Source organism: Fundulus heteroclitus, chromosome 7 (genome assembly GCF_011125445.2).
Source record: "Fundulus heteroclitus isolate FHET01 chromosome 7, MU-UCD_Fhet_4.1, whole genome shotgun sequence".
Lineage (NCBI taxonomy): Eukaryota > Metazoa > Chordata > Actinopteri > Cyprinodontiformes > Fundulidae > Fundulus > Fundulus heteroclitus.
The window spans coordinates 41,092,420-41,110,122 of NC_046367.1; the positions used below are offsets into that span (position 1 = coordinate 41,092,420).

Here is a 17,703-nt window from a genome sequence, read left to right on the forward strand (position 1 = left end):
AAAATATAATTGAGTTAATTTATTTAAGTAACTTCATCACTAAGTGAAACTAGGGCTGGGCAAGTTAACGCGTTAATTTCGCGTTAATTCATTAGACTATTAACGGCGATATTTATTTTATCGCGCATTAACGCATGTTGCTCACATGCTTTCAGTCAGTGTCAGTCAGCAGGCGCGCTGACTGCAGCGCGCTGTCACGGCAGCACTCTCCCGCCCCCCCTCCCCTCTCGTACATGGCTCAGCGGCGCCAGCCAATCAGCACGCAGGCTCAGCCTGGCCCGCCCACTCAGCTCTCACACAAACTTAACACACAAACAGCGGAGAGAGACCGCACCGCAGCAGCGAAAAAACATGATCAGGGGAAGTAGCACCGTTTGGCTTTATTTTAATACTGTAAATGAAATCAAGCTGTATGTTTTGTAAAAAGCCGGTTCCATTTCAGTGGAAACACAACAAATTTATCTAAGCACGTGAAAAAACATGAAAACGTCGAGCCCCAGAAACGGAGAGAGGAGTCGAAACTTCTCTCACTGCCCCGACAGACCCACAGACGTCTCTGACTGAGGCGTTTCAGTCCTCCAGGGAACATCCAGGTAGATCAGTGGATGGATGGATGGATGGATGGATGTTACTGGAGCCCACACATAACATGTAATTAAGACCTTGAAAGAACCCAGTACATATATTAAAAAGTGTTATTTAAGATAAGATAACATTAGCTAATCCTTTTTTATCCCACGACGGGGAAATTTATAGGATTAAAGCAACAGGCAGGTGCACACAACACAGACAAAATTACATAAGGATTGAAATATATAAGAGGTGGATTAGCGAAAAAACACTGAACATAACATTATTATTATTATTATTATTATTATTATTATTATTATTATTATTATTATTATTATTATTATTATTATTAAATTGTAATAATAAAATAAAAACCACAAAACCCAAAAGGTCAACAGTTTCATGATACATCAAGCTTAGGGACTGGCTAATATACAGCAGGTCAAAAAAGGCCATATTTTGGCTGCAGTGCTTGCTGTTCTCTTATGAAGAAAAGATCAACTAGTGCACTAAATTCAATAGATGGGTTGAAAATATCCAGTATAAAATAAGTGCTACAAATGTTACAACACTTTTGTTCATATGGCAGCAGAACATTAAAATAAAAGTGCTCTTTACACTACTTTTGAATTCATTCTTGGAGTTTGTAAATACAATGCGATTAATCGCGATTAATCGCGATTAATCAGGGCGATTAATCGCGATTAAATATTTTAATCGTTGCCCAGCCCTAAGTGAAACACATTATACAGATTAATTACACACATATGATGATGTGTTAATTATGATGATTTTACGTTTACTGCAAATGAAAACATCATTAAGATTAGGATATTATATCAGACCAATAAAAAAAAAATCTTTTGAATACTGTAATATGGGCTTAATTAAAATTATGTTTAACACCTGCTTAAAGGTTATTTTCAGAAGGTGCTTTTAATCTAAAAAAACAAACGTCATTAAATACATAATCTAATTAATTTAATATGACAGTGACTGTGACTGGCCAGTAGGTGGCGATGACATCAAAACAGCAACCAATCAGCATACAGGAAAGCAGCATATTTTATGCATGAACAATAATTCTAGAAAACAATCACATCTCACTTTCTCTGTTACACACTTAGTAACTTTGTCACTCTGTTTAGCCAGATTTCTTATCCTGTACATGACTAGTACCGTGCAACTCTTTCTGGTATTATTATAGACTCTGACATAACTTAGAACACGTCACCTCAAGACGCTTTACAAAGTCCGTTCAATCGACTCATCCAGACAGGTTGGTTAAAAGTTTCCTCTTAAGGAACCTCAGCAGGTCGCATCGAGTCGTTGACTTGCAGCGTGCGCTCCTCCTGGATGAGCGTGGAGACACGGCGGACAGTCGCTGGCATTGTGTCGTTGGCTTTGCAGCAATCCCTCATGCTCTGCATACATGTAGTGACAGTGGGAATTACAACTCCACCAGAACCAGGCTCAGGGTGATGCCTGCTGAGGCTGGTTCTGGTCATGCAGCAATCTCTCCTGGAGCTAGCCTACTCCCTTCATGTCAAGACAGAAAGCTGCGACTGGCTCCACTTAAAGTAAAAATAATATGGTTCACAGTTAGTGGAGACCAAAGATGTCCCAGGAGAGGGGGCCGGCCGAAAACCAACCTGACAAAGAAACAGACACGCAGTCACAATCACACATTACCACACATGCAAACAACCATAACCACACATGAGAATAGACGCTGTACTCCCAGATGCAGGAACCGATACCCCAGAGGGGCGCCCAGCCCACAGACCCAGGACGTGATCCCAAGCCCCAAGCCGAGACCAGTGCCGAGTACAGCTGCAAACCCGGGTATGGACTGGGCAAACCCGGTCCATACCCCAACCCCCCCTCCCTGACGACCCCCGAACCCATCCATCCAGAGGGGCCAACACAATTTTAGTGAACCCATTCTGGGAAAGAGCAAAAGAACCAGTCCCAGCCTCGAATGACTACCATGACCCAACACCAGCCCGTACCCAGGGCCAATTGGCTGTTTCAACTACCGTATTTTTCGGACTACAAGTCGCTCCGGAGTACAAGTCGCACCAGCCATAAAATGCATAATAAAGGAGGAAAAAACATATATAAGTCGCACTGGAGTATAAGTTGCATTTTTGGGGGAAATTTATTTATACAGTGCTATCTTGGCGAGGCGGCTGCCTCGCCAAACTCACGCTACCGCCTCGCCAACATTGCGAAAAAAAAAACAAAAAAAAAACCTAAGTCGATACGCTTGCATATTTATTTGATGGTAACAGGCGTTTTTTTGTTGTTTCTTTCGCGTGTGCATATAGTGAAATAACAGGCGCTCCGCTCCGCCGCTCGTCCGCGCAAAGCATGTCTTCTTCCCCCCGCTCCACGCAAAGCGGTAAAAATGTGTAATAATTTCACACATAAGTCGCTCCAGAGTATAAGTCGCACCCCCGGCCAAACTATGAAAAAAAACTGCGACTTGTAGTCCGGAAAATACGGTAATTAACTTTGCAGCAATCCCTCCTAAACAAGCATGTAGCAACAGTGGAAAGAAACAACTCCCTTTTAACGGGAGGAGACCCCCAGCCTGCTCAGAATATGCAGCCTGTTGCTATGACTGACTGCATGTTGAAGAGGAAAGAACAGAAACAGTAAATAATCCCAGACGTATTGAGCAAGGGCCACTTTCTGTGTTTAAAGGGTTTTTCTCCCTCTGTTTTGTTTCATCTCGCCATTATACCTCAAACACATTCTGAAAAGGTTAATGAGAAACGTCCCCTGAATTCTCTTCTAGCTGTAATGTCAACATTATCACCACCTACTGGCAACAGCACATGGTAAATATTTAAAAAAAGAATAGATCAAAAGGGACCCACATTACTTTAGGAAAAGAATTCCAATAAGTAGTTAAAATTCTTAACTTGATATTTATTTTACTTGTTAACGTAAAATACATTTCTGGAGCCTACGGTGTTTCACCACCAGGCTTTTACGCTGACGAGAAGGTCGCAAACATCCCTCAGTATTCATGCAGAAGTGAAACTGCAGTTTTCATTTAAGACGTCAGTCTTTGCTGTCCGACCGTTGGATGTTAAAATACCAGAGATAAGAAGAAAAATGGGGATTTCTGATCTTAAAAAGCTTTAGCTGTCCCGGTGATGTGAGTTCTCCACATTTCATCACCTCTTACCTCCACGGCAGCGGGGCAGACCACCCACACTAATCTCAGACGTGGCTCCGCCGGGTTTGAACGCGCTCTAATTGACCGTCATCACCCTGAGTGAAGTCCTGGCTTCAGCTGAAGCATAAATACAGACGGGATATGTGTGAGGTGAGATCAGCTATTGCACCGAGGAATCTTTGGGGGCAGCGAACAAGGGGATGTTTGTTTTGCAGTCTTAAGGAGTTAATTCTAACCACACATTACAGTCAGTGCTGAAAGTCACAACACGGCTCAGTGGAGCTTTAATTTGTCAGCGAGCAGCTCTTCTGGATGTCTGCAGGCCTGTTCGCCACATGAGCTGGAATAAAGATGAACGCAGTGTTTTTGCTTTTCTAATGCAGATTGATATGTGAGTCGTGTTCATCCTCAGTCAGCGGGTCCGTCATGTTATGACTGTAAAGAGGTTTTAACAACTGTTAAACGTTATATTTTGTCTGAAATAAAACTTTATGATGTGACACTGAAGCAAAAGTGGATCATTATTTCTCTGTTTGATACAGCAACCACTTCTGATGGGGAGACTGTTGCAGCAAACCTTTACACGTTTTCCTATCTACATCCCTGACTGACACTACCAAGACATGACTGAAATGTTATAGTATTATATTTGAATTAATTAAAGCTGAGACACCACAGACAGGCATCAGGATAGAGACTAGAGAAACAGAAGTCTCCTGGACGGACAGCAGTTGTTAAAGTTTGTCTTACCTTTGCTATTTTTCTGTGAGTCCATGTTTTTAACCTTTATCTATAAAAGTTTTCATTGAGATTCAAGATCTGATTTACAAGAGAAACCTGTTTGAAACTTTTTAGTTTTTATTTTTCAAACACAGCAACAACACCAATTATTAAACCATTTGATTCAAATTAAATAAACTAGTGAGATATGACCTAAAAAACAAGGGCAGGTTTTGTTGAGGATTTCTGTAATTTTCTTAAAACTAACTTAAATTCCCCGAGTGGAATCAACATGGATAGTTTCAGATTCTGCTGTAGAGAGTCCAAGTTAACGGGGCAGAGTGAGAAAATGAGGCGATAGCATAGAATAGCGGGAATGTCATTAATATAAAATGCTTCCTTGCACTGAAAGAAAATATCTATGTCTGAAGAAAACCCCTAGTTTGATCTTCATCTTCTTTACATGTTTAATATGTGACTTTAATGCAAACTTTCTTGCATCACTTTCTTTGCCAAGGTACACGTAAGTCTCAACAAACTCTACGGGTGTTATCTGTTATTATTTTTATGGAAGGGAGGTTTTGTGGAGATTACTTTTTTTTGTTAGCAAACAGCGTGAGCTTTGGCTTTTAGGTCTACTGTGCTTTACTGTGCTTTACTCAGACAAGGTAAGTCCAGTTGAATAGTGTCAAAAGCAGACTGCAGACACCTAAACACAGCCGTAACAGGTTTAGCATGGCAGTAAAGCACAGTGTCATCAGCATAGAAATGTTGCAGAGCATCAGTACCATTTTCACAGGCACCGTTTACATCAATTGAAACAGGTTTGGAACTAAAAGACAACCCTGTGGCACAACTTTTGTGAAGTTTAAGTAATCTGTTGACAAACCACTGCTTTGCACACATAGTCTTAGATTTGACAGGTAATTAGAAAACCAGCATTATTTAATAAACAATAGACAGTGTTTGACAAAGGATAGTGTGATCAACGGCGTCAATGAAAAAAGCAGCACAGTCGTGATTAGCATCCAAGGCTTCAGCAATGCCATTTACAATTTTAATGTTGGCTGTTACTGTAATGTGTCTCCTGATCCCAGATTAATCACAGGAATAGATACTGGCTGCACACAAATGTTCTTTAAGCTGCTCATTAACCAGTTTTTCTATAACCTTGGCACAAACACAAAATTTTAAAATGAGACGAAAACTGTTTAACACACCTGGATCTCCAGCTTTCAGTCGGGTGTGGAACAGAAAATGACGCTTTTGTGTTTGTCGGGAAGATACGGCGCAGGTGTAACAGACTTAAAGAAGTCAGCGTGGACGTTATAAGGAAGTCTAAAAGGAGCGACAGCACCCTCTGCTGTTTGGTCTCTACCTGTAGTCAGTAGTATGAGTAGCAAGGAATTGTGGGTAATCCCCAAAGCATTGACTTCCCTGCATTGAGGGAACGTAACTATGAATGTCTGTGATCGAACATTATTAACAAACTCCTGAAAGATCCTTAAAAAGGAATTTAACTGCATTTTGTCTTTGATATTGGTGTCATTGTCATAACATGTATTTAACTATTAGAAAATGTTCAAGGCATTCTGGGTAAATCTCAGATAAACGGCTTCACTGCATTAAGAGAGAATAATCGTTGCACTTTTGACTCATTTGCTTTGTTGGATCTGTAGCGCCTCCCTTCATTTTTCAAAGTGGGAGGGGGGGGGGGCATTGAGAAATACTGGTGTATAACTCCCAGTCCCACATTAGGTTACTGTTTAAATTACTTCTTTAATCCCCAAAGAAAGAAAACATGACTAGCACAGGAACATCCAGGTCGCTCATGTAGAAAACTTTAAGGACTTTTTTTGTTTGCGAGCATATTTCCAAGAAATTAATGTTGTAAAAAAAATAGCAAAAAATTAGTATTCTCATACGGGTTCAAAGTGTCTCACTTTCACATCCAAAAGGCTCTAGAGAGCTCCTGTGTTCCAAGTGGTGAGGTGAACACACAGAAAGGGCAGAAAGAGTGTGATAACCACAGTAGGAGTTATCAACATGAGGAGAGTACGGAGTGAGGGATCGTGGGCATGTCTGCAGAGGGGAAAGTACGTCTGGTGGACCTTGAAGAAGACCTCGTCCACCATAAACATGTAACCATTGCACAAGGTCCTCTTCGCCGACTCGTCCACACACGTCTTCAGTTTGTTGTACAGGCTGCATAAGAGAGAGAGGGAGAGAGGGAGAGAAAATAAAAAAGCTCCATAAACAAGAACCAGCAGGCATGCTGCAACACAGATTTACTGCTCTGATGTTTACGTGTAGCTTTATATGCTACACATTGATGCAATCAGTATCACTGCTATCAAGCTTTAAAAGTGCCTCTAAGTGTGATGTTCCATCTCTCCTGTTGGGCAGCGAGTGCAGGAACCTTGACCTCAGTTTAACCATTTGACTGTTCTAGTAATAGTATATCTGCACAGGTTGTCTCAAGGCGTTTGCACCAAAACCCGAATCAAGTCGTCTTTTCCAAAGATTTACCGAACCATGAAGATCAATGTTCTGACCCGCAATGTCAGGGGTGGATTCAAACTCCCGGCTATCCTGAATCAAATGGCTGAATTAGCTCCTCAGTATTCAGTGAAGTTCTCCAGACTACTGCTAATGACCCGTGCCTGTACTCACAAAGATTCCTAACAGTAAAAGTAGGTCATAGAGACGTCATTTTAGAAAAAAATCGTAGAATTTCCCAATTTCTAAGAGTTTTCTTAGAATTTTACCTCGGTAAGATAAAAGCATCTTAGGCCTTCAGAGCGCTCCTAAAGTAAAAACTGTTAGGAGTGGTGAGGAGGACTTTTATCTGGACTAAGAGCATCTGAAGCAGAATGATGGTGGAGAGCGCTGATTGGCTGATCCACCACCTTAACAGTGGAGCAAATGAGCACATAAACTTCTTTAACATACAATTATTAATCGGAAGATAAGATAAACTTTATCATCCCCTTAGAAGGAAATTAAATAGTTTCAGCTGGTCGCTCTACCTAACGAGATTTTATTGAGGATAAATAAATAATAGGTAAAACGTTGGATAATCATGATAAAAAGTGGAGAAATTTAAACTGAATATACATGAATGAGGTGAGAAAGTGTATTCTGAATTGCATAATGTCAGTAGCCTAAATGTTCATCTTTAAGTTCGAGCAAACTTCCAGAAAACTGTAAAAGTGCAGAAAGCCTGAGTTCCTTTAAATCAAGTTTAAAACACATTGGCTGTTCTACTTAAACTGTTTTACTGAAACATTAGTTCAATGTTTTTAAAATCATTAACATTTGCTTTTAGTTTTCATTTTCCTATGTTTTATTTTCTTTCAATTACTCTACATTTTATTTTTGTTCTGTTTTTATTTTCCTATGTTTTAATCATGTAAAGCACTTTACGCTGTCCATATAACTGAAATGTGCTACACAGATAAATTTGCCTTGCCTTGTGTGATGCCATCACCTCCCTTTTGATTGCTGCAGCGCTTCTCATTTTCCAGGCTGGTGTGTAAAAGCACCAAGGCGTGCAGAGAAAGAAGCGCATTGATCTGAGGAAATACTCTTCAAAGTCCGTGTATTTACGTCGTGATCCAGGAACCAATTTACTTTTCAACACTCCTCTACTCTCCTCCCAGAGCTGACCGGACAGATTCTTTGCTGTTCAGGTTTTTCCATCTTTTCTCTCTATTTCATGTCGGTCGTTTTGCCAAATGTCAATCCCAGTAAAATGCTAACAAGTGGCTGCACTTTAATATCAAATGGATAAAGTTGTAAAAAGGCTGGCGAGTAAAACTAAATGAGCAAATAAAAATAATGTTGAGCATGTAAATAAGGTGTGTTCAAACAATTTGATGGTGTGTGAGAATCAACTAATTTCGCTAAATTTCCTCTTATTCCAGTCTAATTGGTTCATTTCTCTCCTTTGACAGGAGAACATTTGTTTTTTCTTCCTTGTACTTGTACCAATTACACCTCTTAAAGTATAGCATCACACCTAGCATTGGGGTCAACCACCTCTTCACTAAGATAAATATTTCTATATTAATTTCCTTCCTTCGAGTCACTCTCAGCAGCATCTGATTCACTCTTAAGATAAGTCTCCTAGGTAAACATTTTTAGGCTAAAGCTCCATCCGAATGCCCTTAATATTAGCACCTAGCTCCTGTTCCTTGACCTTTTTTGGGTCAACAGAACTCTATTGTGGGGAGGAAAGGAGCATCGGACTGCTGTGCCGATTTTGGACAGCCTTTAACTCCGATGTCATTACGTGATGGAAACTCTCATGGATGATGCGAGTCCTGAACAGAGTGTGCACGGACTAAAAGTGATGCTAAAAGTGTTACCGCATACATTGTCGTGGCCAGAAGTCATGTACAGCCAACATTTTGTAACTCAGCGCAGGCCGGGCGTGTAAGTTTCTTTAAAAAGGAGCCTTTGGTGAGCAAGTTACCCTGTACTGACATCAAATGGCACAGATGTTTGTTAAATTATATCTTGTTACTGTTTATTCTGTGACTGAAAACAGCAGGGGTGAGTTTATTGGCCAGGTTTGTGGGAACAAACAGGGATTCTGATTTCTGTTTCCATCACTTGCGGCATGAATCGAGTTTAAAGAAAAAACCCACAGTATGTAAAGCAAAGTTTTTTTTTTTTAAACCTTTCACTAAAAAAAAAAAAGATTCCTGTGGGCTTTACAGACAGGCTGTTTTTCTATGGAGCTAAAACAGCGACAGCCTGCAGCGACATTGAAAAGAGATTTGGCATTGAAAAGTTAGACATTGAAAAGTCAAACATTGTAAAACATTGTAGCTGAATGAACTCTGCGGTGACACTGAAAACATCTCATTGAATAAAAGCTGCAGCATAAAATAAGAATACCATGATACCTTTCTACTTTCTAACAATGTTTGACTTTTCAATGTCTAATTTTTCAATGCCAAATCTCTTTTCAATGTCGCTGCAAGCTGTCACTGATTTAGCTCCATAGTTTCACGCCTTGCTTTTATTCTGTTTTATTTTCCTATATTTTAATCATGTAAAGCACTTTGCATTGTCTCTGTACTGAATTGTGCTATATAAATAAATTTGCCTTGCCTTGCCTTGCCTTTCTGGATTTAACGGGTGAACACACCATCTTCTTCTACGTCTCTACATTATTAATGTTTAGCCGGCATGAAAAAACACCAACTAATCTTCATGATTTTTTTGGTGTGGGTCTTGTTTACTGCATTTCCACTGGTTATGTTGAGTATTTTTGGAGAATTCTGGACCAACGTCCCCTCTTGTGCGCAGGTCTGTGCAGACAACCGAACACCGAGTGCAGCTCAGCCTTTAGGGAGCAGTGTGCTACCAACACTAAGTGGTGCATAGAGAACAACCTGTGGTCAAGGGTCTTGCTCAAGGACTCAGAGTGACAGACTGAGTTTCGAACCAACAACCTTAGCAGCCTCTCCACGATGCAAAGAGTCGTCTTCCTAACCACTTAACCACTACTACCACTAGCGGAAGAAATAGACGCTCTTCCATTAATGTAAGATTTGTGGTGTCCACGTCGAATATTTGTTCTGTGGACAGATTGTCCCAAATGAGCTGTGGTTCTCTGCAGCTCCTCCAGAGCTACCATGGTCCTCCTGGCTGCTTCTCTGATCAATGCTTCCCTTGTCCAGACTGTCTGCTTTGGTGGACTTCCATGTCCTGGTAGGCCTGCAGGAGGTCCATCTTCTCTCCAGGTCCAGATGATGGATGGATCAGAGCTCTGGGAGATGAACCTGACCCTGCTTTAAACTGGACCAGAACTTCCTCCATGACCCGTCTTCTGGGTTACTTGATCTCCATAATGCTGGTTCTTCTTTAACAAATCTCTGAGGTCAGAAATAGAAGAGCTGCAGTGAGACTAAGATTAAATTTACAAAGCTGGAATTTGGTTACTGATTAGATGAAGTCAGAATGAATGTTGTTGCAAGGGATTTTATTTAGGGGTATGAGAGTAAAGGGGGATGAAAACCAAAGGAAACCAGACTTTTCAAATGTTTTATAAAAAAAATGGATATAAATCATCTTGGCTATAATTTTTCTTCCATTTTGCATTTATCGCTCTGCTTTATGTTGGTCTGTCACACAAAATCCGGACAAAACTCACAGGAGTTTGTGGTTGAAATGTGACAACGGGTGGGACTGGAAGTTTATATAATTATAAGAGGTTATTGCAAGGGAATGTGTTTTTCATTATCAGAGCAGGGGACCTTTTTAATGACAAAAACAGGATAACATTAAGCTTCAGGAGAAAAACATCCGGCTGCCGGTGGTTGAATTTGACCCCAAGCAGTGGTGGAGGCTGCAGGAAGACGATGATCTAAATCATGCAGAGAAACGGTTAAATCCTCCGCTTGTCCAAATGCTTTAGCCAAAGTTCATTCTGATACGGAAACTGAGCAAGAAGCTGAAACCCGGAGTGATGGTCAGAAAGACTGCTCAGCTCTCAGATTGGATGCAGAGATAAAGGAGTTTGTGAGCTCTGTTTGATTATATGATTAGCTTAATATATCCTCTGGCATTGGCATAAACATTTTTGGGCCTAGCTGCATATAAAGCGGTACTAAATGCAGGAAAAAAGGCAAGCAAGCTGCAGTTTCAATCATGTGATAAAGTAGAAATTCGTGAGCCAGAAACATCTCGCCTCGGTGACTCCAACCTCCTGAGGGGAAAAACCACCCTCTGCTAGAGAGGTGGCTTATATTTCATGGTTAAATATTAAATTGTTATATCCTGAAGATGTGAAGAAAACCAAAGCCTCAATAAATTCTCACAAATCTCCCAACCAGTCATTGTTACATGATTTCAGAGTGGAAAACATCTGATACTGAGTGGAGCCACACAGCTGGAAGCAACAACTGGGCTTCTTTGTGAGGATCCAACACACCATTTGGTTTCAGCTCTAGGCCTTCTTACCAAGATTATTCGTTAAAGTCTCTACACACACACACACACACACACACACACACACACACACACACACTGAATACTGAATAACCAGCCGAACCTTTCACCAGAACCAAATCAGGTCTGAATACTTTGTATAACTTTCTCACAAGAGGTGAGCATCATGGGAAAAAAGTACGCCTTTCTTTAATTTTACGATCTGAAATGTTCAGTTCTTCAACGTTTGCAGAGATGTATTTCTGAAGAGTTTTCTGAAGGTCCGATCACAGCATGACTGTGTTTCTGTTGCAACACGCCGATCCTTTTCTTTTTCGGCCACGCTGTTGTAGTTTAGCTGCCGTGTTTGGGATCGCGGTTCTGTTGACGACCCAGTTTGGACCAGGCTTCAGTCGTTGGACAGACGGCGTTCACATTTCAAAATATGTTGGTACACAGAGGCTCACTCAGTGTCTGCAGGGCATCCCAACAAACACCAGTGGTGGGCCCTTGACAGCTGGTGTCAGGTCTTTGGTTCTGTAAACATGGTTCTCTGCATCCTTGCTGAATATTGGGCCCATCTGGCCAAAGACGTTCCAGAAATGGAACAAGCAGAAAAGGTGGAGCTCTTGGGTTTCTGGTCATTTCTCTGAGCTTTCCGCTCTGACGTGGGGCTGAATCTGCTGGGACGTCCTGCTGAGATGTTCTCCTCCTGGTAATGATCTTCTGCAGAGTGATTGACTTCTGTTTGGGATTAACCTTACACAATACCGATACCATTATAATGGGCAACAACAGTGGCGATTAAGTAATGACGAGATCAACAGTTGTCTTCTAGTGAGGCTGTTGACATGAAATTGAAATAGATTTTTTTTTTGACTAATCTGTCAGAAATCTTTTCAGTTGCTTTCTTGGCTTTCTGCTTTTTGTGTTTGCATGTTCAATTGTTATTTTCTAAAATTACACTTTATTTCATAAATGTCATTTATGGACAAATTTATCTGTATTTGAAAATTTAATGGGCTGTTATAGACATCTGGTATAAATTTTATATCAACAGCCTAATTAGAAATAGATTAACCAACATGTTCAATACTTATTCTTACGTACTTTTTAAAATATATATGTTGATGGTGTTGAATATGTTGTGTAAGGTTCAAATCAAACCACTTAAGAAGCTAAAATGAATCAGATGATTTTACTTTGTTCTCTTGTGTAAAACCATAAAAGTGAAAGGCGGTGTTCTTTCTCTCTACCATGGCGGTGTATATCTTCACTTTTTAATGCCGTGAAGTTGTATTTTATCATTAAAAAGTTGATGCATTTAAGATAATAGCCTCCAACTTAGAAGGGGATTGTAAAACATCAGATATTTACAGTTTCACATCAGGCCATGGGCATTTTTCCTGATAGCCGCTCGTCTCCATGCTGCTGTTGAAATCGGATCTGCAGTCCTGAACGTCGAAATAGAAACTGTTCTGGTCACATGGTGGGATGACTTTAACAGCCGTTCCTGGAGAAAACAGCACTGCAAAGCAAAGAAGAGTGTCAGCAGTCAGGACGAGACCGACTACAGCAATTAAATTTTATTTATACAGCACCAATTCACAACACATGTCATCTCAAGGCTCTTTACAAAGTCAGACTCCATCAGATCCTCCAGGTTGGTGAGAAAGTTTCCTCTCTAAGGAAACCCAGCAGGTTGCATCAAGTCTCTCCAAGCAGCATTCACTCCTCCTGAAAGAGCGTAGAGCCACAGTGGACAGTCGTCTGCATTGTTGATGGCTTTGCAGCAATCCCTCATACTGAGCATGCATGAAGCGACAGTGGAGAGGAAAACTCCCCTTTAACAGGGAGGAGAACCTCCAGCAGAACCAGAACCAGGCTCAGTGTGAACGCTCATCTGCCTCGACCCACTGGGGCTTAGAGAAGACAGAGCAGAGACACAGAAAGCACAGAAGCTCACATTGACCCAGGAGTACTTTCTATGTTAGATGGTAATAGAGGATGATCTGCCTCCCCTGGATGATGTCACAGCTAGCAGAACGCCAGACCAGGTGTACCTTCTATTAACAGAGAAAATGAGGTACTCAACTTTGGTCTAAGTGAGGAAATAGACAGGTTGAATATAGACTCAGCGCAGCTGGCAATCAATAGATGTAGTCAAACAATTCATGAGTGATTTTGGTCTTTGCGATACATGGCGATCTCTTCATCCCAACAGTAAGGAATATACCTTCTTTTCAAATGTCCATCACTTCTGCGCTCGTTTGGACTACTTTTTTAGTGAACTGCTCAGCTAAAAACAGAAAAAAGTCGGCTTCGTCTGTCAATGGAAAAGGGGGAAGAAACTCCTCGTTCATCCATTGGTTGCGCGCTACGACCTGATTAAAGTCCTAGGACCTCCTCTGTCAATCCAACAACCAAAGGGTTAAAGGTGGTGTTCAGCTTTCTCCAGCAATGCAACGATCATCGTTTCCGTGCTCCAACATGAGGAATCTTCAGGTGAGGTGAGGTCTCTTCCATACAGCTGATGCCGTCTGAAGGAGAGGAGAAACTGTGTTGCATGCTGGGAGCAGTAGCCCGATCGGCCATTTTATGGCAGAACAACAGGAAGCCAAATAAGGGAAACTAAAATAGGAGAAATATGATCTCTCTTGTTAATTTTCATCAGAACTCTTTGTGCAGCATTTTGGAGCAGCTGAAGGCTTCGTCCTGCATTTTGTGGAATTCCTGATGGTAAAGAATTACAATAGTCCAACCTTGAAGTAACGTCATCTTGATCAAGAGGAGGTTTTTTAGTGATAGTTTAATAACAGCTACTTTAAAAGTATTCTGGTCACATCTTTTTTAGGCGTAACATCTTGATACATGTTTAAGCACATTAGAGTAAAAATGCTGGTCAGAACCGGAGCACAAATAACATCTACCTGAATTTTATGGTTTTGAGTAAAAGTTTAGGGTGCTGGTTCTAAAAATTATTTTAGTTGCTTGTAAACTTCCAATAATTTGTATCGATGCCTCAGTTTGGTGTCAAGATGTAACATAATCACTTCATGGCAACTTTCTGCTGTGCCTATTCATCACTTTTTTTCTTTCATTTAGTTTTTATTACATATTTCTTGATTCTAAACAAGGAAATTGAGAGACATAACTAGAACTATAAGCCTGGACTGCGTTAAAGTTGTAAAAACTGTTTTGACATTAAGCTGCTCATACAGTCTGTGATCGTTATCGTGGATCTTCCTGCCCTTCAGTGAGTGAAACACCATTGTCACCTCTCTGTTTAGACTCACTGTGATTAGATATTAAAACCCCTTAGTCTGGCCTTAAATGCCCGGAGATGGTTACATTTAGAAAGTTTATTTTATTTCTGAGTGTCTACCTGTGTGTAATGAATTTACCTGTCCAGGTGAACAAAGGTGTCAGCAGGAGAGCAGACAACATCATCTGTAAGAGAGTTATCACATTCAAATTATTCAAACAGGTTATTCAAACAGGATCAATCAACACATTGAACATATGATAAAGAAATTATCTCAATTAATTGCATGCAAGAACACTTGGAACAAGAAATTCACTCATAATGAAGTAGATATGGTAACTTCGGTTTGGGAGCTGGACCACGCCCAAAACCACACCTCCAACTTCCCAGACAGCCATTTATACTCTGTTCACTAATTTTTCTCAGTCTGTTACATTTCATTAGCTCCACCCTCCTTACCCTCTTCCCCTTTCCTTCCCTCCGTCTCTTAACGTGGGGGTCCTATGTGGGCTTGGGTAAATAAATGGAACAGATTTTCCCCTCACTGAATCTTCCCCTCCCAAGCCCTCCAGCATTCTCCCCAGATAACCAAGCCGAGCTCATTCACCCCTTCACCCCTTCACCCACTTCCTGCAATAACTCTTTAAACGCATATCTATGTGGCGAAGTCCTTGCTAATTCTTTACTAAACAATCACCCGGTAAACGTGTCCTGCTGCTGAGAAGTTTTTTTTTTTTTTTCATATAACTTGCAGCACGACCACGTTGTTTGAAATAGAAAAATAACAATAAATATATGGAAAAAAGCGTGATGTGCTTCCTGGACATTCCCACAGACTAATGAATGAATCTCGTGGGAAGCAGAGAGTGAGAACAGATGTTACTAAGGGATACAAACAGAACATTTAGCATAAGTTTTGCTTTTGGTTAAATTTTGTTAACTGTATACAAAAATTAATTTTTTCCCCAACTAGGTAAAAAACCTGTTGCATTTAAGCCAAAGGTATTTAATAAAAGCAAATCGAAACGACTGGAGCTCTCATAGATGGAGTGTCTACACTGCATAAACGGAACTAGAAATAAATAAAATGTTATTTAAAATTAATGTATTTGTCCTTGATTTGAGCAGGTAAATAAGATGATTTGCCAATGGAATAAGATTTTTGTTCTTAAAATAGGAACAATTCATCTCCATCTGCTTATTTTAAGTGCAGGATGTCTAATTATCTTATTCTAGGGGGAGAAATACTCATTCCGTCGGCAGATAATCTTATTTACCTGCTCAAATCAAGGATTAAAACACTAACTTTAAGAACATTTTACCTATTTTTTTTAGATCTGTTTTTGCAGTGTATTAAGCACGTACCTCGGCTGTTCTCCTCTCGGCGTTATTTGTTTCCTCAGTGAAAACAGAAGTGGAGCTGAGGAAGCGTCAAACTGTCATCATCAGAAGGACAACTGGTCCCGCTGAGCTTCAGGGCTCATCTGGTCCAGTTTCTTATCGCTGCACCTCAGAAGATAATTAGATTACGCAACTACAGTGGCCAGCCAGCCTGCCCTTTCCCAGGCATATCCTGGTTGTTTCCCATCAGCTTTTCTTTGGTCTCTACCCCCCAAAACACATGGACAGAGAGCTCAGGGTCATTGAGCCTGCACGGATATATTTAATATCCCTGTTTATGTTTTACTGGGAGGCCTTTTCTCAGTCAGGATCGCCTGAGCTGGGAGAAGGGATGTGATTTATGTGTGAGGGCAGCAGATGGTCACAAAAGGAAGTTTCTTCACCATCTGAGGTGCCAGAAATGAGTTTTGTGGATTTTACATTTTTTTATGTGTTCCTTTAATCCATTGAAAGCTTCACATAAAACTCCAGGCCCATAATTCCCAGGGTTGATCTTCCAAACTTTGGGAGTTTTCACCGACCTGCTGCGTATAAATGTTTTTGTGTTTGTGAGGACCTTTTTAATTTTGTGTTTTGATTAAAAAATGCATTTTTGTTTCTTTTTTTCAGCCGATACTGTTTAATATGACTGTGGCTCGGTGGGGTAGAGTAGTAATCTTGCAAATGGAAGGTTGTTGCTTTAATTTCAGCTTCCCCATAACATCTCAATGCGTAGATGTTGACCTATGTATGAATGTGTGTGCGTTAATGAGACTGGCTGAATGACTAGAGAAGGACTTTATTAATTCAGTCCATTCACTATTTAATCAAACAAAGCTTTACATGCACAAAGTGGGCTTGTCTACTTCCTTTAGAAAAGAGATGAATCTTTGGAAATCAAGAATTAAAGGCCACATTTTAGAATAATCTGCCGAGGTAAAAATATTTTTCAGAAGACAATCAGTGACCAAATGAGGTTGTTTCTAAACATAAGTAGTATCTTAACAGATTTTTAGCTTGGAAAGTATGATGCTATCCTGGCGGTAGATTCTAAAAGAAATACAGTAATGGCCTTTATAATGATTTGACTTTTGATCTTGCTTACCACACATGCTTGATCAGAACACAAGTTTGGTTAGTTAGACTTTGACTTAGACAGCTTTATTTGTCATTTTGTATGCACAAAGTGCGTACAGAACGAAATTTCGTTTGCATACAGCTTGAAAAATCACAGTAAATTGCAGTAAATTTCAGGATAAAAGGTATTTATACACAATCATTTACACACAATAAAGAAATTAAAATAAATGTGTAAAAGGTAGTTAACTACCTTTTACACATTTATTTTAATTTCTTTATTGTCTGTAAATGATAGAGACGGCCACGTGATAAGATAGACAAACTGAGAAAGCAGTGGTCCCATGGGTGCATGACAGCGTTTTAGTATGAGCTAATTACAGCACTTTACCGCAGATCGGCTTTTATGAACTTTATATCTAAAATACTACAGTAAATAGAGTAAAATCGTTAACATAGATACTAACAGGACATTCACATATTCATATGCAGCAGAGGGACTAAATCATGGAAGTAAAGCAAGTTAATCATGATTATATTATTAATGACTCCTGCTTCC

General features: G+C 40.2%; 1 long non-coding RNA gene across 1 annotated transcript; it reads right to left on the reverse strand.

The window, feature by feature from the left end:
- Positions 1–5,407: 5,407 nt before the first annotated feature.
- LOC118563767 lies at positions 5,408–14,874 on the reverse strand. Its single transcript, XR_004931423.1, has 3 exons — positions 14,827–14,874; positions 12,800–12,950; positions 5,408–6,685 (listed from the first exon to the last, which is right to left on the reverse strand). It is a non-coding gene; the product is annotated as an uncharacterized LOC118563767 (long non-coding RNA).
- Between the last annotated feature and the right edge of the window lie 2,829 nt (positions 14,875–17,703).